This window comes from Helianthus annuus, chromosome 2 (assembly GCF_002127325.2).
Source record: "Helianthus annuus cultivar XRQ/B chromosome 2, HanXRQr2.0-SUNRISE, whole genome shotgun sequence".
NCBI lineage: Eukaryota > Viridiplantae > Streptophyta > Magnoliopsida > Asterales > Asteraceae > Helianthus > Helianthus annuus.
Window position 1 is genome coordinate 108,181,902 of NC_035434.2, and position 8,892 is coordinate 108,190,793.

The 8,892-nt window shown below is 38.3% G+C and overlaps 1 long non-coding RNA gene across 1 annotated transcript; it reads right to left on the bottom strand.

The window, feature by feature from the left end:
- Window positions 1–4,035: 4,035 nt before the first annotated feature.
- LOC110904542 lies at window positions 4,036–6,053 on the bottom strand. Its single transcript, XR_002572608.2, has 3 exons — window positions 5,929–6,053; window positions 5,354–5,420; window positions 4,036–4,111 (listed from the first exon to the last, which is right to left on the bottom strand). It is a non-coding gene; the product is annotated as an uncharacterized LOC110904542 (long non-coding RNA).
- Window positions 6,054–8,892: the final 2,839 nt, after the last annotated feature.

Below are 8,892 nucleotides of genomic sequence, written 5' to 3' on the forward strand. Positions count from 1 at the left end.
TCACCTAAGCTTTTCTTATGTCACTTGGTTTTCTCTTTTTATAGAAACTATAGATAGATTGTTACAGGATGCAGAATTTGCATATTCAGTCTGTTCATCTGCGATTACAGCTTTTTATACTTCACGTAATTTTTCCAACATCATTGTTGCAACATCGTTGAGGGTATGTTTTTTTCTCTGATTTTGAATCTTAAATTTTGAACTGATCCATTCTAATTCTCGCTTTATATTTCAGCCTAATCAGAGTTGTTTAAAATTCAAACAATCAGTTGCGGGTCATTTTTGGTTTGTGGATTCTTTTAAACTGTTGATATATGTTGATAATATTTATTTTAAGGTGTTGATATATTTCAGCTTTGTTTTTTCCGAGCGAGCAGTGGGAAGTTCTTCTGCACTGTTCTTGAAGTCTGAAGTGCAGAAAGTGGAGTACTTCATTGAAGGGGTAAGGTCCCAAAAAACCTCGCTTCGAGTACTTGGGACCATACCACAACCTCATCTTCTAACTCTCTTTAGACCTTGCGCGGCCGTGTACTGGTCCTACAAAGAGAACTAAGAAGAAAAACAACAAGCAACACCTGCGCGCCAAAAGGAAACTAATGAATCCTTGCGCCTCTCTCCATAACAGACAGGGATAAAAATCCCAGTAAGCACTCCCGATTAAATAATACCCAGACTTGGATATTATTTACTTCGCTGATACCACACGATAAGGAGTCACACTGGATTACGGCTGTAATCTTCTAGAAGACTCAATCGTGCACCACCAGATGGTTATAACCGTCTGGCCACGTGTCATCATCCCGGGCTCCCTTGAAGTCACGATGATGGCATGGAATTGAAGAGAAATCTCCACTTGCCCACTTTCCACGTGGCAATACCCCAGCCGTTGATCTAGATCGCGACCCGTGTGCTCTCACACTCGATTAAGAGATTAACAGAGGGAAAAATAACTGCTTACGGAGTTAGCATTTTTCGTCGATATTTCAATAACAGGTTTTCCCGTCCAAACTTCGGCTATAAATAGAAGGATAATCTTTAAGTTACATTCATTTCACTTATACTTCTTCTTCATATACCGATACTTATTCTCACATCAGAGGGTGGTCACGGAGAGAACCCCTATTCTCCCCGTGGCGAGTCTAACAGTGTCTGTTTTGCAGCTACCGAGAAAAGAAGAAGATCCACTCCCCTGAACCGAACGAGGAGAAACCAACCCTTTTATGCAGAACCTAACCCCCTTGTTTATCTGATTCCGGTCATTTAACCAGTGTTTCTTCATTGGCGCCCACCGATTTCTCAGTTTCACCCGTTTTTTCTCGTTTCGATTCACTTTTTTATTCTCCGTTTTTCAAATGGAAGAAACTTTGACCCACCGTCAAACCGGCCCTCGGCCAAATTTGGTTCACAATACCCAAGTTGAAGGGGTTGTAGAAGAAGCTTCAGATGATAATGAAGTTCAGTATGCTGATAATCATCCGAATGATCCTGTCACTCCAGGAATACAGCCTGAAATCCCAATCAGTTCAATTCTACATCCTGGAGAAACCCCAATTTCCTGGTATATCAGATCTCAGGGAGCGATCAACGCTGTGTATGCACAACTCTGTGCACAGACGGCTTCACCTACTCAAACAAGAAGGCCTGTGTCCCGTACTCGCGCACCATCAGTACCTCATGTTTCTTAGCATGATGGACCATCACGGGTTCAAATCGAAGATACCGAAGTTTACTCTAGATCTCCAACGAGATATGAGTATACTCAGTCTGAAAATCACCAAATAGAGTATCGTGATGAGTCTCATTCTCATCAACGTCAATCAGTTCACACCAGGTTAGGCCCGCAACGGGACACCCACACCAGTGAGTACGATAGAACTTACCGTGAGGGAGACAATGTAAGTGTGTTCAGTCGGTTACAACCGAATTACAACAAATGTAAACCCCACGCGGTTTACAATCCTGAAGCTGAACATGATTATAATCTGATCTACCGCCCTGCGGAAGCTGCAGAAAATTCCAAGTTCATTAGCGAAATTGCTCTGGCTCCATTAGAAAATGCGAAACTCCCATCCAACGTAGGCAAGTTTAACGGTATGACGGACCCAGATGACCATCTGAGGGTCTTCACGAGCGCGGGATTGGTGGGAGGTTGGACGTTACCAATGTGGTGTCACCTGTTTATTCAAACCCTCACAGGCGCCGCAAGGCTCTGGTTTGATAACCTGTCTGTAGGAAAAATCACATCATGGATAGACTTGCAAGAAAAGTTTTTGGTACACTTCAGCCAGCAGAGGCGGTCCATCCGCGATACAGCAGACGTAATGAATATCTGGCGTCGCGATGACGAAAGTTTGGAAGACTTCATTACCCGCTATAACAAAGAAGTGCTCGAAATAGGAGATGTTCATGAGCACCTAATCAGAGCTCAATTTAAGTATGTCGTCCGATGTGACGACATGATAAAGGTCTTAACCGGAACGGAGGGACTCACAAAAAGTTGGGAGAAATTAAAGGCGGCAGCTAAGATCTATGCCCAGACTGAGAAGAATCTCAGCACCAACAGGCCGCCACCACCGCACAGTCGCCAGCAGACTTAAGCTCAAGCAGCGGGAAGAAGTACAAAAAGAACTGGCGCGACTCAGGAAACTACTCCTCGGAGGACGCACGAGCTACCATCAATAAGCTCAATGCGCAAAGAGAAACAAAGCAGGAAAACAGAGAGAGGCAGTGGACTACTTGGCCAAAACTCCCGCGGAGGTCCTGAGCACAGAGGACTACCAGTTCAAGGCACCTCCACCTATGAAGAACAAGCGCAGCCAAGACCCAAGTCAATACTGTGATTATCACAAGGACAACGGTCATACTACTAACAACTTTATCTCCCTGCGCACTGAAATCGAGAAAGCGCTTAAAAGCGGTGAGCTCACTCATCTGTTGCAAAATGTGCGCAAGGAGATAAAATAAATTACTCGAGGCAACGAGGGCCTGAGTAAAAAGGAGAAGAATTAAGAAACAGTTCTATAGCCTCCTTGAGGGTTGGTCAAGCTCTACAGTTTACCAATTCTTAGCAAGGACTATAGTATAACTTAAGTCTCATGTAATTATTCTACGATAGACTTTGTAAGGCCTCTGCGCCTTATCCATGAATAAAACACAAAGTTTCTATCATTTCTATGTTTTTTACAAAGTGCATGCAATTCTTTTTGGTAAGCGCAAAAACATTATGGTAGATATAATACAAGTCTCATGAGCGGTCAGCGATTACACACATCGCGCAAGACCATACATTCACACATGAGCTTTATACCACCTCTATTCGCCTTACCTATTCAAAGTAATTGTACTCATGCAAGATATTGTAAATACATATCATATCAAGTTACCGGCGCACCACATGCCTTAGAAAATTACAAAATATACACGGCAGTGTACCAATCAAAGTTACTTACGCAACAGCGCATTAACAAAGCGGGGATACACATCCCAAAACCAACAAAATAATTGTTCATACAAACACAATAGAAACCTAAGCTAGGTCTTCATCTTCATTTTCCACATCTGGGAAGATTTCTTTCAATTGCGCCACATGGTCTTCAGATTGCAGTGCAACGTTGATCAGATCCATAACCGAGAGTTCTAAGTTTTTAAACTCTGTCTTCGCAGCACCAAGGGCAGCATCTGTATTTACATCATGAGTAGCAGACTTACTAGTATCTCAGTCAACCTTCAAAGCGTTAACCACATGGTGCGAGCATTCAGCATACCCTTGGGCATATCCATCGTTTTGCGCAGCGAAAAATAAACGCGAAACTGTCTTGTCTAGCTCTTCAGAATTCATGTAACACCCGTTTAATTTTACTAAATTTAATAATAATTCATACCATTTTAGATAAAATACATCTGATTAACATAGAATCCATAAGTAAAGTTCAAAAGTATCAAAAGCTTAGTCAACTATCGACTAAGTAAAAAGATTCAAAAGTTGTTTAACACATTGTTTACAACCCATAAACATAGTCTATTAAAGGTTAAAGCATAGCGAAAGCTTCAAAAATCGTGTTCGGTTCTTGGACATTTGCTTTATCGCCATCCGTAAGTTCACCATAGTCACCTAAGGTCAAAACCATACCAAATGTTAGTTTTGACAATACTAGAATGGATATAAACAAGTATCATGGGTCAATTAACAAGAAAAATAAAATTTTTCCGGAAGGGAGGCGTCGCGCGATGCCAAGGGCCCTCGCGTGACGCCTAGCCCTTGTTTTCACAGCCTGCTGTTTAAACAGTTGCTGCACATACCCAGCTCAATGTTTATTCAATTCCCAACTTAAAATCGCCATAACTTATGATCCGTAAGTCCGTTTTAGGCGATTCTTTTTCCTACGCGTCCGTAGTAAATTACCAACGCTTTTGTCATGATCGTTGTGTAAAAGATAAAGTGTACGGGCTGGAAGTCTATAAATGCCTAACGTATTTATTTGACCCGTATAGTTTTGCATTAATTCAACCATTTATAAATTTTATAACCGCAAGGCGTATTACCCAACATCTGGGGCTTATGATCATCGGCGTTTCATTACCAAATCTATGGTTACACGCTCTTGTGATCCGTCATCGCCGAATGCTATTCAAAACACACTTTTATTACTTGCTAAACAATTATTCGACCCGTTTGGCTCATTTATGGAATCCTCCATTTCTAATGACTACCAAACGCTTTCTAATCAAATTTTAACTTATTCAATCAAGTAGTGAACATTGTCACTTCAACTAATACAAATCCTTATTCTAAAACACAATTATAAATTATTTAAATATCAAATTTACATAATGTAACAAAACAAGTTACATACTTTCATAATTTGTCGACATTGCTTTCTAACCATAAATTACCCATTTCCGGGCTTGTCGACCTTAGCATATCCCTTCTAATCCATGGTTTCTGCTTTTATAACTCAATTTAACGAGTGACGTTCGAGTCACTCCAAACACTACTATTTCGACCATTATTTTTAACCCCTTTCTTTATCTAGTGAATTACATCACTTTACTTACATACCATTATGACTAATTAAGCAATATTTTCAATAAACATATCTAACCAACTACTTACTTTGACCCGTTTGGTTTGTCGAGTGAATTCCATCACTTCTTAGACTTACCAAAGGATTTCAATTTCACTATTTCGACATCATACCTATTTCAACTATTTCTTTTGACCCGTTTGGTTTGTCAAGTGAATTCCATCACTTCCTAGACTCACCAAACGCAACTATTTTTGCTATAATCAACGTTAAACATATTTACGACTAGACTTATCTACATAAATGTAACGAGACGACAAGTCGCATACCTTCAAAGTGTGCCCTTCAAACGTGTATCACTTCTGGCTTGTCCACTTGACGATCCGGATGCTTTACCTAGAGAGTTCCATTCACCATCAAGTTTAGAACTCTTTTACAATCAATAACGGACAATTATTATGGCATTCAAATATGCGCTTTTGTCCGATTTAACACTTTATTCCTCACTTAGGCATTTTAACGAACACCTAGCGGGTCTAATTTTTATCTAACTAGAATCAAGTTCACAACTTGTTATTTTCGCCTATTTATTCACACATTTCGGTTCCATCATGTCAAGCATGCATACTAACATTGAAATCATCATATAGATACCAAGTAATACTACTTGTGATAGTTATAATTCTAGTATTCATTCTATTTTGCAAAACCCACTTAACCTATGAATGGGTTATCATAAATTTCATAATTTTTGACATGTTTCCTGCAATTATCAACTAGTATTCATTCTTAAACTTGTTTTCATTACAAGTTTCAACTATACATCACATAACCAAGCTAAATTTTGAATTTTCACAATTTGTCTAGAACTTGAGATGAATCAAAAGCACTAAAATTTGCATACCTTATGACCCCTTCAACGAGGTGATCACGAATTCGTGCTTGGAAATCGATTTAGACTAGATGGGAGCCCTCAATTTGGTGAAAATTGCAAGATTAGGGTTTGTGGGTGAGTTGGTCGCCCCCTGTGTTTCTAGATCGATCCAGACACACAATTGTGTGTTTGGATTTTGATTTTTTTTTGTTTTATTAAAACTAGTTTGATTTCTATCAACTTTGGTCCCTTAACTATTAGTCCTTTATTATTTAGGGGCTTTTAACTAAGCTTCTTTGTCTCTACTAGATTCATGACTAACTAGGTTATTTATTCCTAGTTAGTTTACCTTTTGTTTATTTTAAACATTATAATTTAATACATAAAGTTTTTATATTTTCGGGGTGTTACAAGTCTACCCCCCTTAAAGAGGTTTCGTCCCTGAAACCTTCTCTACGTAGTTCATTGGTTAGACCAGTGAACCTAGTTTCATTTTCATGACATTCCTTCTTTTCGGTAAAGGGTTATCATTCGTATTGACATGGGTGTCTTTTATGTATAAGTCCTCATGGACCTTAGCTTTTGCCTTATATTTCTTATTTTTATCGTCTATTTGTCCCAATTGACAATCAACCACTCAATAGTATGAGTTCGTCAACATGTTCACTCCATACTTACCCCATATTGACCAGTGTTTTGTGTAAATCACAACAATATTTTGACTTCGGATGGTCTTATCAACTAGACTGATTAGTCACCGTTTTACCTCATACCTCGTTATTCTGGTATACTATATTACTGTCATCGGCCCTTTGCGCGCTTATAATTTTATATCGAGTAACTCATATTACAACGTGGTTGTATTCTATATCACCTTTTATAACCATGATCGCATCGCATCACGTCATGTTTAAGTTTTCATAAACCTTTCATCAACAAAATCTTTCTTTCTAATGTATCGTCTTACACCTATCGGTGTAAAGATCTATATCCTTTACTATTAACTATTTTCTAATTTGTCTCATAATATTCATAATCGTTAAACGTTGTTTCTTACTAAAACTATATTTTAGTTTAACGTTTATCTCTTCAACTTATGTCAATTACTCATATCCATGAATTAACGACGAGACTTTATTCTTTTCCGCTATTATATTACGCGGGGGATCGTAACAAGTCCTCATGCTTAATCCAAAGTGACCCGTAGGTTCCTTCACTTTGCCTCGTAGACTATTTTATTAGAACTTCACCTTTTTAAGGTGAGACCCTATAGTTTGTTTCTTTGTATTTGTGTCCCGGGGATCATTTTGGCCCCGTAGACCTTTATATTGTTTATAACCCGGAGGTTATGGTGATCCCTTAGATCATCTTCTACTTGTTTCTTTATTTAATTGTGTGTGTATATATGTATATATATACACATATGGCGTCAAGGCACCCCCCCTTTTTGTTATGTTTAGAATAATTTATTTTCACTTCTGAAATTCATTTGACCTTGACCGTAGCCTAAGGCTACACTCATTTTCTTTCGGATTATCTTTCCGACTCTATGACTTCTTACGTCGATTTCGCGTCGGTTTATCCTACTCATTTCGTTATTTGGTTTATGCCCCTACTTCCTTTCAACCCGTTACCCGGGTTCTTTATCATAATGTTTTTAACACTTCTGTTTCACTGGTTTGCATTTTCCTTTCTACAATCTTTTACGACCTATCACGTAGATTCACTAATATTTCGCACTTTCACTATTCGGTTTGCGCTCACTTGAAATATCAAGTACTATACTTTATTTAAGCCCGTCCAATATTGGAATAGTTGAACACAACTATCGAAATTTCTGTTTTGCAGAATTTCATCGTCTTTTAGTCATAACTCTTAATCTGAGTCTTTTAACTTTTAATCTGCATCACCTTCTCTTTTATCAATGTCCCGAGGGTTCATTTCTTAGGCCTTGTTTGTTAAAACCATTGCTATCGTTATATAGCTCTTGGGGTTTACCCGTTTTCGTTCTAACACTTCTAATATGTTTATTTTACTAATCTTTTATTCAACTACACTTATCAATGTGATTATCGTTCTTCCTCATACGGGTTTGAGTAATAATATGTTACTTGGATGGTTACCCATACCCAAGTTTCTAAATTCGCATTTGACGATACTTTCTTATTCGTAGTGGCGAATAATATGTATCGTTTATTTGATTTTCCTTGAGGGTATTTTCTGCCCAAGTCTTAATTTCTCATTTTTAGCCTCAATCCATTGTCTAATTGTTGCCCAATGTTATCTTAATGAAATTTTAATACGTGTACCCGCAATACTCACCCCAATGGGCTTTTTCTCAACTCGCTAACCTTCTTTCTTTGCCGTCATTATGGTGACTTATAGCCTTTCCTTTATTCCGGGTTAAATGGCTTCTATAGCCTTTCCGATTTTCCATAGATTCTTTCGTGCATCTCCTCAATCATGAGGGATGTCGTATTTTTGCCAACTATAGTTGACATCATTTCATTATAGCAATAATGGAAATCCATTCATTTCATTTTTATTATTCCATGTCATTGTATGGAATTTTTCTCACATCGTTTATCAATATAAGGATGTTCCTATATGTTTTATTTGGTTTAACCAAGTGTATAACCTTGTCCTTGCCATTCAGTACTATTAGAATTTCCGGGTTCGGGTGTAATTACACTCCTTCCCAACACATCATTTATTCACTTCGTTAAGTTCCCGGGTTCGAGTGTACGCACACTCCTTCCCGTTATGACACTTGTCTTTCATTGCATTCCCGGGTTGGAGTGTACATGCACTCCTTCCCGTTGAAATATTTATCGAGATTACTTTTACCTCGGTTCCACATACTCGCCATTATTTATTTTCTTATCTATATATATATATATATATACATTTATATAGGTATTTCTTTTACATAATTTTCCCAATTCATTACTCATATATGCCCTTATGCAACTATCATTCGCACTCGCATCGGAT